Raw genomic sequence first — 19,268 nt, 5'->3', positions numbered from 1 at the left:
AATGGTATTGTAGTTTTAAGTGAAAATCCCAACTTGCCCTAAAACTTTAACCTGCCCTTAAACTTTAACCTAAGTCAATCAGGGGCCATAACTTGTATTTAGGATAATATGGAGTTATGTAACCTCTTTGTGTGATGGTCATGAACAACTGTGTGAAGTATTAAGTCAATTGAACAAAGGATATAGAAGTTATTAATAAATATTCCAACTTGCTCTAAAACTTTAACCTAAGTTCCATAGTCAATCAGGGGCCATACTCTGTGTAAAGAATAATATGGAGTTATCTAACCTCATCATGTGATGGCCCTGAACAACTATGTGAAGTATTAAGTCAATTGAATGTAGGGTATTGGACTTATAAGTGAAAATCCCAACTTGCCCTAAAACTTTAACCGGACGCCGACGCTGGGGCGTGTAGTATAGCCCACCTATTCTTCGAAAAGTCAAGCTAAAGACAATAATGAAACACAATGAAATATACAACTTATATTTAACCACATACATTTATGTTTAAGTTTTTTTCTTTGTGTCTCAGACGACACGGGAACAATGAACAAAACAAGAGCATGCTCTACTTTTCAGCAACTTCTGAAAATAATTATCGAAATATTTTGTAAAACTGTTTTAGATCAATATAAAATTGGATGAAAATGATGCCTGCATTGATTTCAATTTTGATTAATCAATCAAGAACATTTACAGTTAACAAAAAACCATACCAGATTGAAATTAATGTAATCTTAACAAGAAAATCTTAATCAGATTTTTTAAATGAATAATAATGGGACAGTTACTTGCATTATAAGCAAAACATAGTTATCTGTCCTGATGCACGTGAACACTTGTCTAAAGTTTCAATGCATTACATTAAGTATTTACTGAGAAAGCATCTTAAATGTGAGTATACCGGTAGCTCTCCTTCCATACATTCAAGCAAACAAAAATGCAACAAAATATAATGGCCATGGCCTGAACTTTCCTACGAAGTTTTTTGTCACCAATTTATTAAAGATCACACAAAAATGAGACCTGTCAAGTCTTCGAATATATATTTTGTCCACCTCAGTTCATGGAATAATGTACTTGACCTAGATTTTACAAACACTCTTATTAAGTTTCAAAAAGAGCACCAAAAATGGTCCCGCTAATACTTTTTTGAGAGTTGTATATCACAAATTCAATATAAAATCAGAATCGGGAATCTGTTCCCTGATGCACATGCCATGTTCTGTTCAAAGTCTAATAAGCATGTTTAAGCATATAAGCATGTTTAAACAAAGTGGGAAGGGTTGCCTACACAAGAATGTATAAAGCAAATAACAAAGGGTTGTAACCCCTGATCGAAGAGTCCAACAGAAAATGCAGCTCAAATACATATAATGACTGATAGTGTGGACAAGCTTCAACAAAATTCTTCATAAACTTGAGAAGTTGCTTTCACAAGATTTCCTTATTATATAAGTACATATATATGAAAAAATGACTGAATGAAAATTCAAACCGTTACTTACAACACTGACTGATTGTCTACTAGTAGTGGGGTAGTTCTTTCATCAGGATATTTTCAAAATTTGAGTTGTTTTTTTTTTAATCCGAAAATTAAAAAAAAACTGGCATGAAATTATTTAACTTAAGCCTAAGGAGATCAGGATGAGGTACACTTAGGTGGTAAAGTTCCAATTCAACAGGTATATTTCCCAAACATTTCTTTCTGCTTATATCCAACAGAAGAGGAAATGTTGTCTGACGTACAAAATTCAATAAAAGTTTTGGTAAGTACCCATATGTATTTTACAAAACTATTTCACACTGAACCTAGGGTGCCCAGTAGAATAAAAATCTTGATTTTCTGGCATCTGTTGATGAATTTACAGACTTCTGATTATAATCAAGCAATTATATAATTTCAAAAATGGAGCAAAAAGCACAAACATCTGACAACTAACCCCTGGTATGCAATTTTCAACAAAATCCTTTTAAACTGTAGAAGTAACATTTACAACAAGCAAATTCAGCATGTACTAATGGTTTAAAAAAAATGCATAAAACATCAGTTTTGGAGATAAAATATGAAAACCTGCAAACTCATCTTTTGTCATCAGTCTTTTAATGCTGGTTTGCAGATACATTGTATTTACGCAAAAAAAACTCATTCCAAGACAAAAAATAAAAAAAGTTGTAAAAAACATTATATCTGTAAGAGTGCAGCTTTAAGTAAAACATCTTGTGAAAGTAACTAGAATTGTGTCGATATGACCCGGATGCCCCCTCTTGCCTCATGTGACCTCAGGAAATGATCACAGCAGTTCTTAATAATTTCCAACCAAACTAAGTCTATTCACAGGTAATCCATTATCCTGATAAGTGGGGGCATTAAAATATCAAATGTCTTTAGATCATGTTTATAACACAGAAGCTTAATGAACAATTCATGTTCAATTTCGAAGCAGTCCTATTCACACTGATGGTTCTTCAAAGCAACTGTGCACCAGATCATCAATTTGCAAGAAAAAAAGACAATAATGATTGTCGAAGACTGTCACAAATTTGGTATTAATGTGTACAATGTATTGAAACTTACTAACTGAAGTACTACATAGTTTACAATTTATTCAAGTTTAGCAGTTATTAGGTATTTTTCCATTAAAAAAGATTACTGGGTATATCTACCTAGTAAAATTCATTCCTTATGCTTGATTGGCTAGTCGGTGTTATCACCTGATATTACAGAGTAATTGTTTAGCTTACTTATGTCACCTGATTAAAATAAGCCATCGTAGCTCAGTGAATACGACGCTGGACTTCAATTTTGGCGACACTTGTTCGAACCCGGTCTCCTACACATTTTTTTTTTTACATTTTGGTACATTTTTTTACAATTATGGTATCGAAGGGTAACACATTCTATTAGATAATTGTCCTGAGATTCGTTACGAAAATTGGTGCCAATCTGGTGTACAGTCCCTTTAAAAGAAAAAAGGTGTTGATGACCCTAGACATCTCAACTAAGTAGCCTGGAGACCAAACTTTTAACACAATTTCAATGACCAAGCTTGTTTGCCTGTTGTGAACTCTCTTCTTTATTTGAGCTATTGTCCTTTCAGGTATTTTCCCAGCTGCAAGCCTTATGCGGTAAGAGTTGGTATGTGTTTGTCCGTTAGACATGCTTTAAAGATTGGTATGAAGATCTTGTTTTCTTCTTCAGACCACCTTTGTTTCTTTTATTGTGTAGAATCCTTTGATATTGGTTCACCATCTATGCTGGTCTCTCCCCTATTACAGTTTCCATCAAAGTTTGATCTCTTATCGAGTTATCGCCATCATCATCTGCAAAAAACATAGCAAAACTTTCATGCAGCATAATGTTAACAACTGGAATAACAATGGTGGGTTTTATTTTGACAAAACAGACAGTTAAGATTCTTTAATTATTTCAATATCCCAAAATGCACAATTATTAATTCCCAGATTATAGAACAAATCTATCTAGAAACATGGCCAGTGTACCATGAACCTGCAAGCTCCAGCCACAGTGTACAGTTAGGCTAACTGATGTCAAACGTAGTTTGATTGTTATGACTTTTTTCAAAGAAATATACAAATAATTTGAGAAAATTATATTTCACTTCAAAATTTTAATGGCAGTATTTACAACTGACACCTTTTGATGGAGGAATGTGTAAGCAACAATATACCTTTGGGGACTGGGTAATTCTGGATCGCTTCACTCCATCGTATACCATTTTGGAGGATTCTGCTTCTGCTGGTTGCTCTGCGGGGTAGGTCTGGGTCACTTCACTCAATCATATACAGGTTTGGAGGATACTGATTCTGCTTGTTGCCCTGCAGGGTAAGTCTGGGCGCTTCACTCAATAGTATACCATTTTGGAGGATACTGCTTCTGCTAGTTGGTCTGCAGGGTAAGTCTGAGTCACTTCACTTGATAGTATACCAGTTGGAGGATTCTGCGTCTGCTGGTTGTTCATCTAAAATATATAGGACCTACCCTTTAAAATCTCAAATGTTACTTTAATTTTAACCATTATATATTTTACAACGATTGTGAAGGATGCTATGATAGCTCATACTAAGTCACTCTCGTTGGCACGATGTTGCGCGAGAGTGTGGTCTTGTGTTGTGGGGAAAACCAGGGTACCCGGAGAAAACCCACTTGTCCGGCTTGGTGACCACTTACCAAACTCAAAGGCGCCCAGGCCGAAAATCGAACCCTGGTCGCCTTGGTGAGGATGTTACAGCTAGACAAATCACTAACAGATCTGGGCCCCACAACATGGTATGCACTGTTGCACTGTTGAGGCATTATAAACACAACACACTACGTTCAACTTTTGTTGGTGTTATGATAAAGTTTCGATAAATGGATAAACAGACAGACAGATAATGACATTATTTTAGGGCAAGTTCATAAAAACTATAAAAGTTAATTGCTCCAGACTTGCCCTTTATCAAGTTGAGTAGCATTCATTTTCAAAAGTCAGTGTAAAACTACTTCTTGGCTTTAAAACAGCTTGTCATTAAAGTGCTCATGGAACAGTGATAATTCAGATATGATAATATAATGATTTTTTCCTAAATAATCTTCATGCTTATTAGTCAGAATTTAATTCCTTAGTCCTTAGCATGACAAAGCCATCTTGGAATACAAAAATGGCCGAAATTTCAATTCCTGTATATCTATATATATTCTGTAGTATTAATGGGCAGACATAATTTTCTGCCCACAAGCATGCAAATATGATGCACAATAAAAGTTTATGCAAATAAGTTTTCTAACTTGCTTAATTAAGTAGTAAACATCATGAAAATCAAGAAATAATCAGTTAAAAAAACTCCTTCCCAGGTGAATGTGTGATATCATTTGCTGAGTCATTCAAAGAAAGTCCAGTACATGACAGTTAATGTTTTGCTCTGATGCCTTTTTTTGTTTTAGTATTTAGTCGATTGGAAAGTGTTACTGTGAAAATTAGCCTGTGCTTACCGCCATTGAAGTACCTCAATCAGAACACTTTTGGCACTATTTTTGAAATATTTTAGTTATACTACAAAATTTTCCATTATCATACATGGATTCAAGACCAGCTGGTTAATATAAATGATATTTTTTAAGATACCACAAGTCTACAAGAAAAGTAATTTATTTTTGTCCTAAGAGTTCCTACATGTAAATATGGAACAGTTTTTATTTGTTATTTATTTTATGTAATTTTTAAACATTATTGCTACCTGTTTTGTTTCAGTAAATTAATAATTCTTGTATTCCCAGCTTGCATTTTTGTCAGTAAAATTTGAAAATTTAAGTAAAAAAATTCAGGCTGTATCAATATTCTGTGATTGTGGCAAGCATGAAGTCATTCCTTGGGCCATGTGTCATGTATTGACATTTGATTATGAAAAGTCTTTGAAATAGCAGTATTTGAAATACTAAGTGTTTGAAATAGCAGTATTTGAAATACTAAGTGGAGAATAGTGTTCTTTGGAACTAATGAATCTACTGCAAGTGCCTTTATTGATTAAAATCATTACTAATTAAATGATCATGATCTGAAAAAAGCTTTTATAATGGATGTGCCATATCTATGTACTGTTCTGATTTAGGTACTCACCAAGGCATTTTTCTACCCATTTTGGGAAAAAGACCGTAGACATTGAATTTTCGTCGTGAATTACATGTATGCCATTTTGAGAAATGCTTTACCTAAAAAATTGAACATTTTACAGTTAAAAAAACAATACTTTTTGTCTCCTGCAATTTAAGAAATTATTAAAATATTAGTTTCTTTTCCCCTTCAAATGACCATTTCATGAAATGGCTGTTCAAAATATAAATCCATGAAAGTGTAAATATTTATCTATTGCCAAAAATCATGACTGTAAATGTCAAATTCTGATCTCTGAAGGTGATAAAAAAAAATAATATCACTCAATTCATAAGGATGTTAAATGTCAACCATTAGTCCATTTCAGGTAAAAATATTTTTTTTAAATTTTAATTGGGGCTTTTTTCTCCAAATTGTGTAATAATTATTCTATATTTTACTAGAAGAATGGGTCAGATTGTAAGACTTGTGGGAACTAGAGAAAAGGTTCTTTATATACATCAGGTTAGGCCTAAAAAATGCATTTGGTTCGGGTTACCTGACCCTACATACGGAAAAGGCAAAGACTCTACTGTTTTTCACTTTGTAGTCGAAAACCATAAATGCTTATAAATACAGCAGGGTTCGACACTAACGGTAGTCCGGTAGTCTGAGACTACCAGATTTTTGGTGGGACTAAAAGACATTTTAAGTCAATAGTCCGTCGGACTACTAGAAGAAAGTAAATATCACATCAGTTAATTGAGCATAAAATTTTTATTACGCTTAAACTTGCGTAATACGTGATGTCAAGAAGCTGATTATCACCGGTAAACACTCATTGTAAAGCTTGCCGAAGATGGTCGAGCAGTTCCGGACAACATGGACTGTTAACCGAATTTCGGCGCATTTCGTATAGCCTTTCAATCAATGTTTAAACCAGTCAGTAGAATGTCTTTATTTAGAAAGGGAAAAACCATTTTTGCACCCTATGATGTGTTTTAATCGTCAGACATGTACACCTCTGCCAATGTCAGCAAAGTGGATTTGGGTCCAATAAGTGGCAGAATTTCTAAATCCCTTGCATTTTCAGTCAAAAACAATGAAAGATACGATGAAGACAAACACTTGACGGTTGTTACTATTTTTAGATTTTCTGAAAATATGTCATGGTTATTATGGTTTAGAGTATTGCCAAATGTCAGCGTTTATATAAAGCAAACAGAAGGAACATTATGTATGGCTTATGAAATCTTTTAAACTGGCTTTTAGAAGAGCAGCTGATAAATTAATCATACTGCCAAAATAGGAATAATGCAGTGTAAGTGCAGACGACGACAAAATTGTGTGCGTTAATTTTCACGCCAAAATGTCGTAACATTTTTTACATTGAAGCAAGGGCCAATACCAATTGAGACCAAGCCCATAGCGATAAGGCTACACATACAGTGTCACATGACCTCTTTATTAGGGACCTCCGACAAATACCCAGAAGCAGACGATAATAATGCAAAAGTTATCAATGACAATCAGATAAAAAAATGCATGGAACATGGTAAAACATAGCAATAAAAGCAAGAATAACATTAAATAAGTTCATTATTATTTATTGTATGCAATGTATAATTCAGGTAGAAAAATGTCTAGACTAATAATTTATTTCTAAATACATCATTTGTATAGATCCATTGTCAAAACTCAATGGATTTTTCTTCCTTTCTCGATTCAGAATCACCTGTTTTATACAAGTGCAATGCATTATTATCATTATTTATATAACTACCTTATTGTTTCTTTCGATGAATAAATTTCCGTATTAAATGAAATGCAAAACTGTTCTAACAATCAGCATAGAAATTTTGAAACAACCATAGTCATTATAAATGCAAAGGTTTTTACTTTGATTTGCGTCATTTTTAAATATGATTTTGTTTTATCTATACGTATATACTTTTTGTGACCTTAAGCTATATATCAGATATTTAATAAAATTTAATAAAAAAATATGACTCACATAAACTGAGGTGCCTTTTTCACTAATATATCAAACAAACTTAAAAGCAAATGTAAATGCTTCTGATTTAAAACTTTTCGCGCAATAAAGAGACAAATTTCAAAATCAAACTAAATCGCAAGAAATCATCAATATTGTACACTAGTTCACATCATGATATTTCTTATTTTAAGGCTATTAAAACGGAAATATATGTATATTATGTACGTTTACGTTAAGACATTTTGAGAATTGAATTAGTCTACTAAACAGTCCCTTGTTATCAATTATAATTTTAGCAGCATTAAGGGAAAATGTCAGTATTTCGGATTACTTAAACTCTCTTTACTATCACTCAATTATGAGACATAATTTGTGTTAAATATATATAACAGCGTAATTACACTACTGTTGATATGTGATGATCATCGGAGGACATGGCAGATAACACCGGCAACTGATAAGCCATGCCTAATATGGACGCTGACTGATCAGCTAGTTTGACTGACAGGCAGCGTCATGTTAATTGTTATCTTACTCCCATATAAAAATAATTAATAACACTTTCGGAATTTATTTCATCATGTTTTTAAGCATTATATGATATGTTGTTTAGATTAACCAAGAATACTGAATAGTAGGATGTCAATAATCAAATATTGCTTATCAGCAGGATGCCTGTCATTTGTGCCATAACTTAGCAACTATCTCAGTCGAGGTGTTTTTAAGTGTCAAGTGATTTATTGCAACATTTTCCTGAAAGTGACAGATTATGGGGTATTTTAGCATGGTTTTTAGATTTTTAATCCGAGGTATTTTAACATGGTTTTTAGCATCTTTTAGGTTTTAAAATTAAATTTAAAGGCCAATTTTTTTTGAAGAAGAATGTGGAAATTTTAAGATTGAGACAGATAAACGGACAATTCTCTAAGACTATAAATATACTGAAGGAATCCGTTGCAGGCTTGCATTTTTTTGGACTACTAGAATTTTTGCTGGACTACCCAGATTTCGGATCCAGTAGTCGGAGGGACTATATATACCTTGTGAAAAATGTTAGTGTCTAACCCTGTACAGAAGATAATACCATTATCCAACAATTAAAATTACATAATCATAATTAGTCTAAAAAAATGCCTATATGTCTACCCTACCTATTTTTGAAAAGGATGTTACCCTAACCAAACAATTTTGGCCTTATCAATGTATCACAGAAATTTATTCAACTTTCAACGTGTTTTGGCAAATAATTTTAACCAGAACTATGAATAATTGACACACAGGCTATAATGCTTCATCACTAATTGCCATTGAATACAAAATTCTGTGTTTGTTGTTTGACAAGGAATTCATCAAATAAAAAAAAACTCATAAGCAAATATGAAAAAGTTATATAGTAATACCTCTTTTCTTATTGGTACTAGCTCCTGGTTAAAAACCTTAAGATTTAGTCTATATGTCATAAAATATAGATGACATCATGTGGAGAAGTTTGAAACATATTGGCCCACATTTGGCCAGAGACAAGATCTCTCAGTGTCAGTTGTTTTGATTTTAGCTCAATTAGTGAATACCAGTTTGCCCTATAGATTTCACAATGAACATTTAAATAATTTATGATATCTGTTATACTTCAATATGATGAATTGATGTTACCACATACCTTTAAAACCATAAAATTTTATTGCAAAGCCTTTTGGATCTTTTTTCCCACCCCAGTGAAGGGCAATATCTTTTTGTGATGCTTTTCTTCCAGGCAAGGTCATCTGCAATAACAAGAGTTGATTTAATTGTAAATTAACATACTAAAACATACATGTACACTCCCCAGAGAGTTTTGTTCAGAATGCCAGGGGATTTGGGTCACATATCAGGGGATTTTTCATCATAGCTACATTGTATGTAGCACTTAGGTGTGTGTGCCAAATCACTTATTTCACCCCTTTTCTCCAACACTTTCATATAAACATTTTGTGAGACACTGTTATATTGCATAATAAAAGCACTCATTACAAAACAGAATACTTAATAGGAATATATATATATATATATATATATATATATTTCAGAGACCATTTAATGGGCTCAGCTTCCTCTAAAATTGGATACAATATCTGCTGTTTATCTGAAATTATGACTATCAGACTAATAGAAAATGGAACAAATATATATGATAAGTTTTCATTTTTTCCAATTGCCAAATAGACAGATTTGTTTACATTTGATCAAAGGGCAAATGCATTAACTTTAACTGTTTAAGTTCATTTTATAAACATGTTATCATTTGGCAATCATCAAAAATAAATACATTATCATTTTAATAAATATCAATTAATCAGATTTATTGGCATATTGGCAAATTTGCCTTGGGCCATTTATAAATATAACCATAAATTAGGGCCAAGACGTACAAATAACATGACAAACAATAAACATACAAGCAAATATAAATAATTTTTATATAAGTGATACAACATTAAGCAAAAATTTCTTTAGTATTTACATGATTAACATTATAATTTTACTGTTCTATATTAAAATACTCTAAACGTAAAATTTTGATTTATTAAGAAGCAGCTAATTCTTGTAACTTTTCATTTCTTAGTTTCATAGCATAGAAAACAAATTTTGTAAGATTGGTAACCTGTTTATGGTTTCTATTTAACATAATGTGCTTAAAGTGAGCCTGAGATGGCAAACTTGACCTTATACAATATTTAATTCTTAATTCTGAGTATGCACTGCAACATAAAAGAAAGTGATATTCTGATTCTAAAACATTTTGTGCACAGAGTTTAAGTCATATTTTTAAACATGTAGGTAGGGCATGACAGAGAACAGCATTTTCTATAAGTTATTTTAATCCTCTTCTGTACCAAACAATTTACTGTCACCTTAAATTTAATATTAATCCTTTTTTAAACATGTTTTTAACACAAAGTAAAGAGCTCTTAATTTGTTATATGCTCTCTGATTTGATAAATAATATAGTTTAATGAAAAGCCACCTTTCATCTCAACAGTCTAATTGACACTTGTTACATAATTTCTGTCAGTTTTTATCAAAAGGCACACATGTTGCATTGTTTTGATAAAAGCTGATAGAAAATAAGTTGTTTAATTTCACTTGATTTTACATTATTTCAACAAAAGAAGAGCTGATGTTTGATAAAAACATAGGAATATCATTTAAAATAAGGATTCTTTATCGACTTTAGCTAACATCAAATAAGCAAAACAACAATTACACAAGCTGCCAGGTAACCCGATAATATATCTCATATAAATGTATTTTCAATACGATTAAGATAAATCGTTTAAGAAATTAAGTCAGACCTAGAAATTGCAAAAAGCACTTACAATATCACTCTTTAGGATGTTTTTTAGTCTAATATAATAGACATGTTATATGGGATTCTTCCAATCCCTAATGTCTTATTGCTAAGTGCAAAAACCGGGAGGATTTGAGAAATATTGAAATTTTATTTAGTAGAGTACTTTATGTTTGAAAGGGATAATTAAGGTTTTTATGCATTTAAACACATGATTTACCTTTCCAACAAAAACGAAACTTGACTGACAAAGACATCAATAATGCCAAGCAGAAAAACTCGACCCTTATCGTAATTACTCGGCCACCTCTGACAAGCTTCAAATAGTTCTCTTAAATACAACCGTAACAACTCGGCCGTAGCGCAATTGTTCAGATTGTTGTAAAACTCTGTGAACTGCAGCCTTTCAGGTGCTATTCATATCAAACTCATGATTATTAAATGGATATTTATTTTTGTCAACTTATATAAAATAACATTAGGCCAAATAAAAAATAGGTCCGTTTCAGGTAACGCTGCCAAAAAATTCTTTTATTTTTTTTGGATATATTGATTTCAGTAACTGTTGACCCAGAAAGTAACAAAAATAGTGTCATCAATTTTCAGGTTTATCAGTAGTTTTTAAACATGTTCCATGCTTCAAAGGAAACATTCTTTATTTGTCTGGTTAAATACTTTTACAAAGATGGTTGGATTTCAACTAAGTTATGGTACACCACTCTGCTATTATTTAAGGCTTTCCAGGAACTGTTTTACTTTTCTTTATGCACCCATTTGCTTTCAATCACCCTCTGTAGAATGCTAACTTCCCTGTAACATAATTACATGAAGAGTGGGACGGCAAATTTACCATATAAGCCATCAGCCAAGGAAACCTCAATGCTGTCAAGAGGACCTGGGGTTCAGGTTTGAAGAACAAGTAACATGCAGGTTCTATTGCCAAAATTGCACACTTAAGTCTTAAATATCAATCCGAAAGTCAGTATCTGACACATTTGTATCTGACAAGAAAATATAGTTCAAGAATTAAAATATACCTGCCACAAAAGCACAAACTACCCGTAATTCACCTTTGAGTTCGGACAATCTAAAAATTCAGACATCCATTATTATTTTAAAACATAATTTATTTTAGGTACCTAATTTTTGGACACCCAAAGAACATCGATTGTATGTATGTATGTATTTTTTTTCTTTAGACCTTGCAGTCAAGGATAACCCGTGAAAGTGCAAGCACTTATTTCCAACAGGGTCCTTTGTTTTTCAGGGCTCTCACTAGGCTGAAAATTTTGGGAGAAGTGACTTCTCCCTTCAGTCAATTTAGGGAGAAGTGGGGAGACTTTAGGGAGAAGTGATACTTTTCATAACACCTGATACAAAAACTATGCCATACCACACACCTCAGTTTATATTCACATTCAAATTGATTGCTATAACTATATAAAATGTTCATAAAATAATGTATCTTTTTTGGCTCAGCAAAAGTATATTAGTCAATGTCACATAGTTTATCTCCAAATAGCATCTAAAATGAACCAAAAAATACATCTAAGGATTTGAACTAATCATAATGACCTCATAAATGAACTGTCAATATAGTAGGGGGACGAATCTTGTTTTGGTACGTTCGGGATAGGGTACGAATGTCACATTCAGCTGTGCTGTTATTTACTAGTCTCTGGCTAAATAACTTTAAATATGCTGACATTTAAGAACCAAATGACATTTAAATCAGTGTCCTTGATGAAAAATTTACCAATACATAATGGGAAGTTGAAAAATTAACTCGGAAAATGTTCTGACAAAATGGCGATCTCGCCGATTTTTTTTTTGACATCATAACTGTGACAGGAGAAAATTACTGTAAGTAAACTCTACATAAAGCAAAAAAATAAATATTTTTTGGTGTTTACAAATCATTTTTTACATGAACATTTCACTAAAATCAATCAAATATTTGGTGATACGTCATGTTATTGATTTTCTTAGCGCCTACTTGCCGATGGCCCGAGATGGCTATGACCGTCTGCTTCAAAAGCAACAATGTTTAAATGTCTTGCATTGTTTGTTCAATACATATATTAATTACTTTTTAACTTAAATTAATGCTTGACACGATTTTTCATAATTATGTCTCCAATTCTATCTCATTTTAACGAACTTTTATCATTTGATCAGGGTCTTCTAAATGTACATTCTGATTGGTTAACTTTCAATAGCTCCGCCTACTGGCGATGCTTTGGTAATTGGATGACACGGCCCAATTATCAGATTAGGAGATTACCAATTTGTATGAATGGCTTATTGGGATGTTTTGACTAATGGGACATTGGCCAAATACTCGCTGATTGACAGATTTACAATGTGCTAAAATTTTCGGCGAAGTCAATGTCGCTTTGATGATACAAATGGGCGAAGTCTGGGAATTTTAGGCGACCACTTCGCCCAAGTCGCCCCCTCGCGAGAGCCCTGGTTTTTGCTGAAGGGACAGCACGCTGAAGAGAAAGTGGTGGGATACAAGGAAGTCCGGGTGCGATACCCTAGCTCTTTTTCAAAGGGACCCCTTGGTTCTTTTACGTGCTCGGTGTAAAGCACCGATACAAGGGGTACAACTTTCCTGGATTAAACCAGTACTGAGTACACCACTTTTCCAAGTACTACCCTTTAAATGCCGAGCGCCAGGCAAGGGAGCTACTTGTACCAATTTTTAACATCTTTTGGTATGACGCGGCCAGGGATCGAACCCACGACCTCCCGCTCCGTAGGCGGACCCTTAACCACTAGGCCACGGAGACGGTCAAAACTTACAGTTACTAAGCCTCACAGATAAAAATTATTGATCTTTATCGTTACAATGCCTGGCTAGATTACCTAACCGTATACATCACTGTGATAAGTTAGTTAGTTATTACCCATCCTAAACGATTTATTACCTGTTGAAAAGGATGTGTGATATATTTAATGGAGGATTAAAGAAACAACAAGGGCAATCAAGTGATTAAGAAAACACAGACATGACATGTTTGTCAAACGATCCGCCAAAAAACTTTGAAACTTGTACCACACTATTAATATAGACTTTATGAAGCAATAATCGTACAGTAATACTCATTGAAACATCAATAGAACAATCAAAGTCAACACATTCAATGATACAGGCAACTATTTAATGTGATGAATTAAAGTTAGAAATGCAATACTTAAGTTACAATCAAAAACACCACCCAGACACATTAATCCTGCATAGCAATATCCATGCTCTCCATGAGATCCTCGTGGGTATAACTGAGAGTTATGGGACGTATAACTGAGAGTTATTGGACGTCACACAACGTGACTGTTTGATCTGAAGCCGATAAAAGGTGATTATTCATTTCAATGCATGTATAAAATGGTGCTGAATGGGATTTTAATTAACTTGATGAAGAAGGTTTACCATGTATACATGTAGATAAAATGTAAAAATGGTTATTTTCTATGAATTTCGGAGAGCGAAAAAAAATATTATTGGTGTCCGAACTCTAAGGTGAAATACGTTAAGTACATTCTGAAATCCAACTCTAATATTGTCAACTTTAAGTACATACATTTCGTAACAAATGCTTTTCATACCCAAATCACATTTTTTTCAGGGAAAAATAGGTTAGGGTCGGCGGGAAAAAATAGGGTCGGTCGTGTATAAACCTGAAACAGACCTATTTTTTAATTTGGCCTTATCAAGTAATATTTTTTGTTTTTATAATATTTTATGCTTTAAGCCAGAATCCTGATCCGAATATCTACCCACTTTACACAAAAATAATGTACATGACGGATTTGCCATATGTATTAAAAATATCCATCATGATGATCAATTAGCCACAATAATGCGCGCTAAGGGAACGTTTTTTAACATTTGGATTTTTATTGTGTTCCCTATTACGAAGAGTCGCCAACACAAAAATTATCAAAGACTCTGAAGCGGCTGTTTATATGGACTAGATGTAGTCCACCTAAATGGCCGTCAACGAGTCTTTTAACGATTTGTTTAATATGGCAGACTCGTGACGTCCACCATCCCAGCAAAAAGTAGCAAGCAGTCCTTGCGCAGAGAATCCTCGCGGCCACAATTTTAAATTATCTCCGTTATAAATTCAAATTTCTACGAAAATATTATTGCCTACTATTAAACACATATTAAGTTATGTCAGTATGCCCAAAAAACATGTTAAGTTATCATAAAACAGGTACAAGTGTCGATTGTTTATCAAATATCCCGATATCGGTAAATGTGGGACAAATTTGACTGGTTGTGTACATGTATAACGGTATTCGTGACCCATAATGTAGTAATGTGAAAATAACAACTCTAATGACCAATTTAATCAAGTTCAGATCACTGTTGGATAAAAATTGAACAACTTTGTCATTATTATTCAACATCAATGCATATTATTACAGAATATCATTTCGCCCGTTGTTAAATGGTAGAGAGTTGTAGTGTTACAGGGATACATAAGAAATGTCTAAATAATAAAAAGAGTATCCCTGATCGCTCATTATTGTAGCTAGGTCTAACTTGTGATTATGTACCAGTCAGAGTTAGTCCACCTACATGGCCGTCAACAAGTCTTTCGACGATTTTTTTTAATATGGCAGACTCGTGACGTCCACCATCCCAGCAAAAAGTAGCAAGCGGTCCTTGCGCAGAGAATCCTCGCGGTCACAATTTTGAAATTATCTCCGTTATAAATTCAAATTTCTACGCAAATATTATTGCCTACTATTAAACACATATTACATTATGTCAGTATGCCCAAAAAACATGTTAACTTATCATAAACACTTAAAAGTGTCGATTGTTTATCAAGTATCCCGATATCGGTAAATCTGGGACAAATCTGACTGGTTGTGAACATGTAAACGGTATTCGTGACCCATAATATATTAATGTGAAAATAACAACTCTAATGACAAATTAAATCCAGTTTAGATCACTGTCGGATAAAAATTGAAAAATTTTGTCATTATTATTCAACATCAATGCATATTATTACAGTATATCATTTCGCCCGTTGCTAAATGGTAGAGAGTTGTAGCATTACAGGGATACATAAGAAATGTCAAAATAATAAAAAAGTATCCCTGATCGCTCATTATTGTAGCTACAGTCAGAGTAGGCATCATTTCTAAAACATTTTTCCTATCATTTGAATCCCTTTACACTAACATGTGAAAAGCATTGATATCAATGAGAGAAAAATAAGATTTACTTCATTTCAACAGCTATCTAAATTAATACAGAATTGCTTGAAATTATTCCACTTCCAGAACAAGTTGACTTTTTTATGCCGGCACCGCGCAGTCATAAACATAAAAAAAAACCGCTGATTACTCCCAGTGGCAATTTTTCTGGAAATCCTTAAATTAAAAAGATCAAGTTTCAATAGTTTACTGCCAAAACAAAACATCTTTTCACCAGTTTAACAATTAAAACACAATAAACGTACCTCAAATTCTGTTCTGCTACTCCATAAATATTATCAAAATGGCCGACCCTATTCCGAGTCAAGCCGGGAAGTTTCAATTGGGCAACGAGGAACGATCGTGACAACTCGGCCATCTCCGTAGGCAGGCTTCGGGATATCGGTGACCAAATTGCTCGATTGAAAATTTTAATCAGAAAATATATCAAGGGAGGCAAGCCAAATATTATTTTTTTTTTCCCACAACCCAAGCTGGCGAATTGTGGGCAGATCTTTGAACATTAAATTATCACCCCTGAAGACCAAATGAATGAAATAAAGGTACCGTATTTTTGGGAAGATTTCGTACTGCCCACATTTACGGTGTACCTCCCACAACGTTGGTCTGAGGACTACGATTCTGCCCACATGTACGGTATTACAAAACTATATATATATATATATATATATATATATATATGAATAATTCTGAAAACCACGAATTTGAAAAGTTGAAGACATAACTGCTTGAATATTTGTCGTTTTTTGTGTGAAAATCTTCTTTGCATTTTCTTTATAATTCTTCTTGCATAAAGAAATAATGACTGTATTAATAATTTCATGGCAAATTCATTATCACATACATATGCTTTTTATTCTTTCTTTTTAGACAGATATTTAATCAATTCGAAGAAACAGTCGATTTGAATATATTTAAGGAGCAATTAAAGACAATGAAGAAAATAGTCGTTGAAGTAACTTATTTTAGCTGCATCTTCTTAATGTTCAATATCAAGTACTATTCACTTTCTTTCAAATAGAAAGGTGGAAAAAATAAACTTCCATATAAAGGTTTCTGTCTTTAGTATATTATATTAAGGCATAAAAAATTGATATGTTTGTTTCAGGTTTCATTATTTCTCAAGGCAATTAAAAGGTTTAGGGTCAGGGCTGACATTTGAAATGGACAGAATGGCTTTCAGGATGGAAAAGTTGACTCTTCTGAAAAGCAAAGATACCAAAAGTATGGCCATCTGAAGCATTACAAAGATTGATGGTTTGTCAAACAGGTGAATTAAAAAAAATACCCTGGGAAAAGCTACTTGTTAATATTAACTTCCAGGGAAGAGCTTCAATCATCTACAAGGGGAACCAGCTGTGCTGTCCTAGGGAAACCTATTGGGCAACCTGATAGTACACAAACAGTCGAGCCAGACGTTGTGATGACCAGTGGATCCCCAGGGTGTGGGGCAAAAGGCATGCAGTTGTGGATTGAGAAATGGACCAAAATATTTTTTATAAAAACCTGAAACAAACAATTATTTTATGGCTTAGCACATTTTACATTAAAAACAACAAGTTCTGATGTGATAAGGATAATTAACATCCATAACAATGAGCAAGATGGCCATTTGGTGCCCTAGAACCATCACCTGATAATTTTAAACTCTTGCCAATTGGCAATTTTCTTGTGTTCATAAGGCCTTTCTAGGATATATGCTAATGTCCTACTTTTTTATCCGACAGAACTTTACTAACGAAGATTGGCGAAAACTGGTAAAAAGTTGGAGCAAATGTAGAAGTAAACAAAGTTATTTAATGGAAGGTCATCGATATACAACAGTTTAGGGAAATATACATTTTTTCCAAATATGACATGTGCCTCAGCCTTGGTAGAAAATCAAGAACTTAATTAACTGCCAAGAAATTTCCACCCCCTTATATACATTTTTTCCAAATATGGCATGTGCCTCAGTCTTGGTAGAAAATCAAGAACTTAATTAACTGCCAAGAAATTTCCACCCCCTTTTTAGCAACTGAACATGGCATTTGGTGCAAATTGAAATTGAAAATTGAATTCTTGAATGGCATTTGGTGAAAATAAACTTTAGATGGAACTCAGCATCTCCAAGAGCATCAGTATCATAATTACATATGCTATTAATAATTAATTGAAAACACTACTATTGAGTATTTGTTTTACAGCTAGTATAATTACAACTACAATCAATAGTGTTGCTATTGCTTTCAGTTTTAACTAAAGCTTAAATCTTGTTACATTATGACTTCTATAAACAACATAATCTCTTATGAGGCTTGACTAATATATTACATAATCATCTGACAACCAGTATTAGCTACAAGTCTGCTACCGCTGCTGATGATGATGGTGGGGTGGTTTTACTGTTGTTGATGCTGCTGCTGCTGATGATGATGATAATGACTCAAATGCAATTAAACTGATACTGATTTGTTAGAACAAAGCCACAAGCACATGGACAAAACTACTCGAAAATAAAAAAGCTAATTTAGACAGAGCAGGAAATAAAGTGGCGTTTTGAAGGCATTAAAGAACAATTTTAATACAGAGTTGGCAAACTAGAAGCATAAACTAGAACAAACTAACATCACTTGAAGGAAATTGGTATATCGAACATTTCTTATATTTTTTTCCCTAAAAAAACGGTGTCTGACAATTTTTTTTTAAGTAAGTAGCTCAACTGAATGGCAGCATGACTTTTACAAACTAACATGGCTTGCAAACACACCATATTTCTGGAAGTATTTTTAAAGGATTTTTAGCTGACTTGTAGTGTTCAGGGTGAGGTTGTCCCATTTGCCCACCGTCGGGCTTTCAGGTGTCAACAATTGCTTCAAACAACATCTCCTAAACCTCCTGGTAGAATTTTAATGGGATGTTTCTTGGATGGTGCACTTTTTAAATTGTTTAAAAAAATGAATTCCAAATGAAAAACTTCTTGCAAAAACCGTTAGAGCTTAAGCTTAGATATTTGGTAGTCACGTTGTCTAGTGGTCCTCTTCCAAGTTCTTCAAGTTATGCCCCAAGGGTCAAAACTAGCCCTGCCCCGAAGGTCACAAGTTCTTACATGCATATATAGGGA

General features: G+C 33.4%; 1 long non-coding RNA gene across 1 annotated transcript; it reads right to left on the bottom strand.

Annotated features, from left to right (window-relative positions):
* Positions 1–471: 471 nt before the first annotated feature.
* Positions 472–16,549, bottom strand: LOC128244849 (uncharacterized). The gene is made up of 4 exons (XR_008262999.1): positions 16,411–16,549; positions 9,254–9,356; positions 3,696–3,986; positions 472–3,327 (listed from the first exon to the last, which is right to left on the bottom strand). It is a non-coding gene; the product is annotated as an uncharacterized LOC128244849 (long non-coding RNA).
* Positions 16,550–19,268: the final 2,719 nt, after the last annotated feature.

The sequence above is a fragment of the Mya arenaria genome, chromosome 8 (assembly GCF_026914265.1).
Source record: "Mya arenaria isolate MELC-2E11 chromosome 8, ASM2691426v1".
Lineage (NCBI taxonomy): Eukaryota > Metazoa > Mollusca > Bivalvia > Myida > Myidae > Mya > Mya arenaria.
The sequence above is the reverse complement of the archived record's forward strand: the minus strand, read 5'-3'. Positions and strand labels throughout refer to the sequence as shown.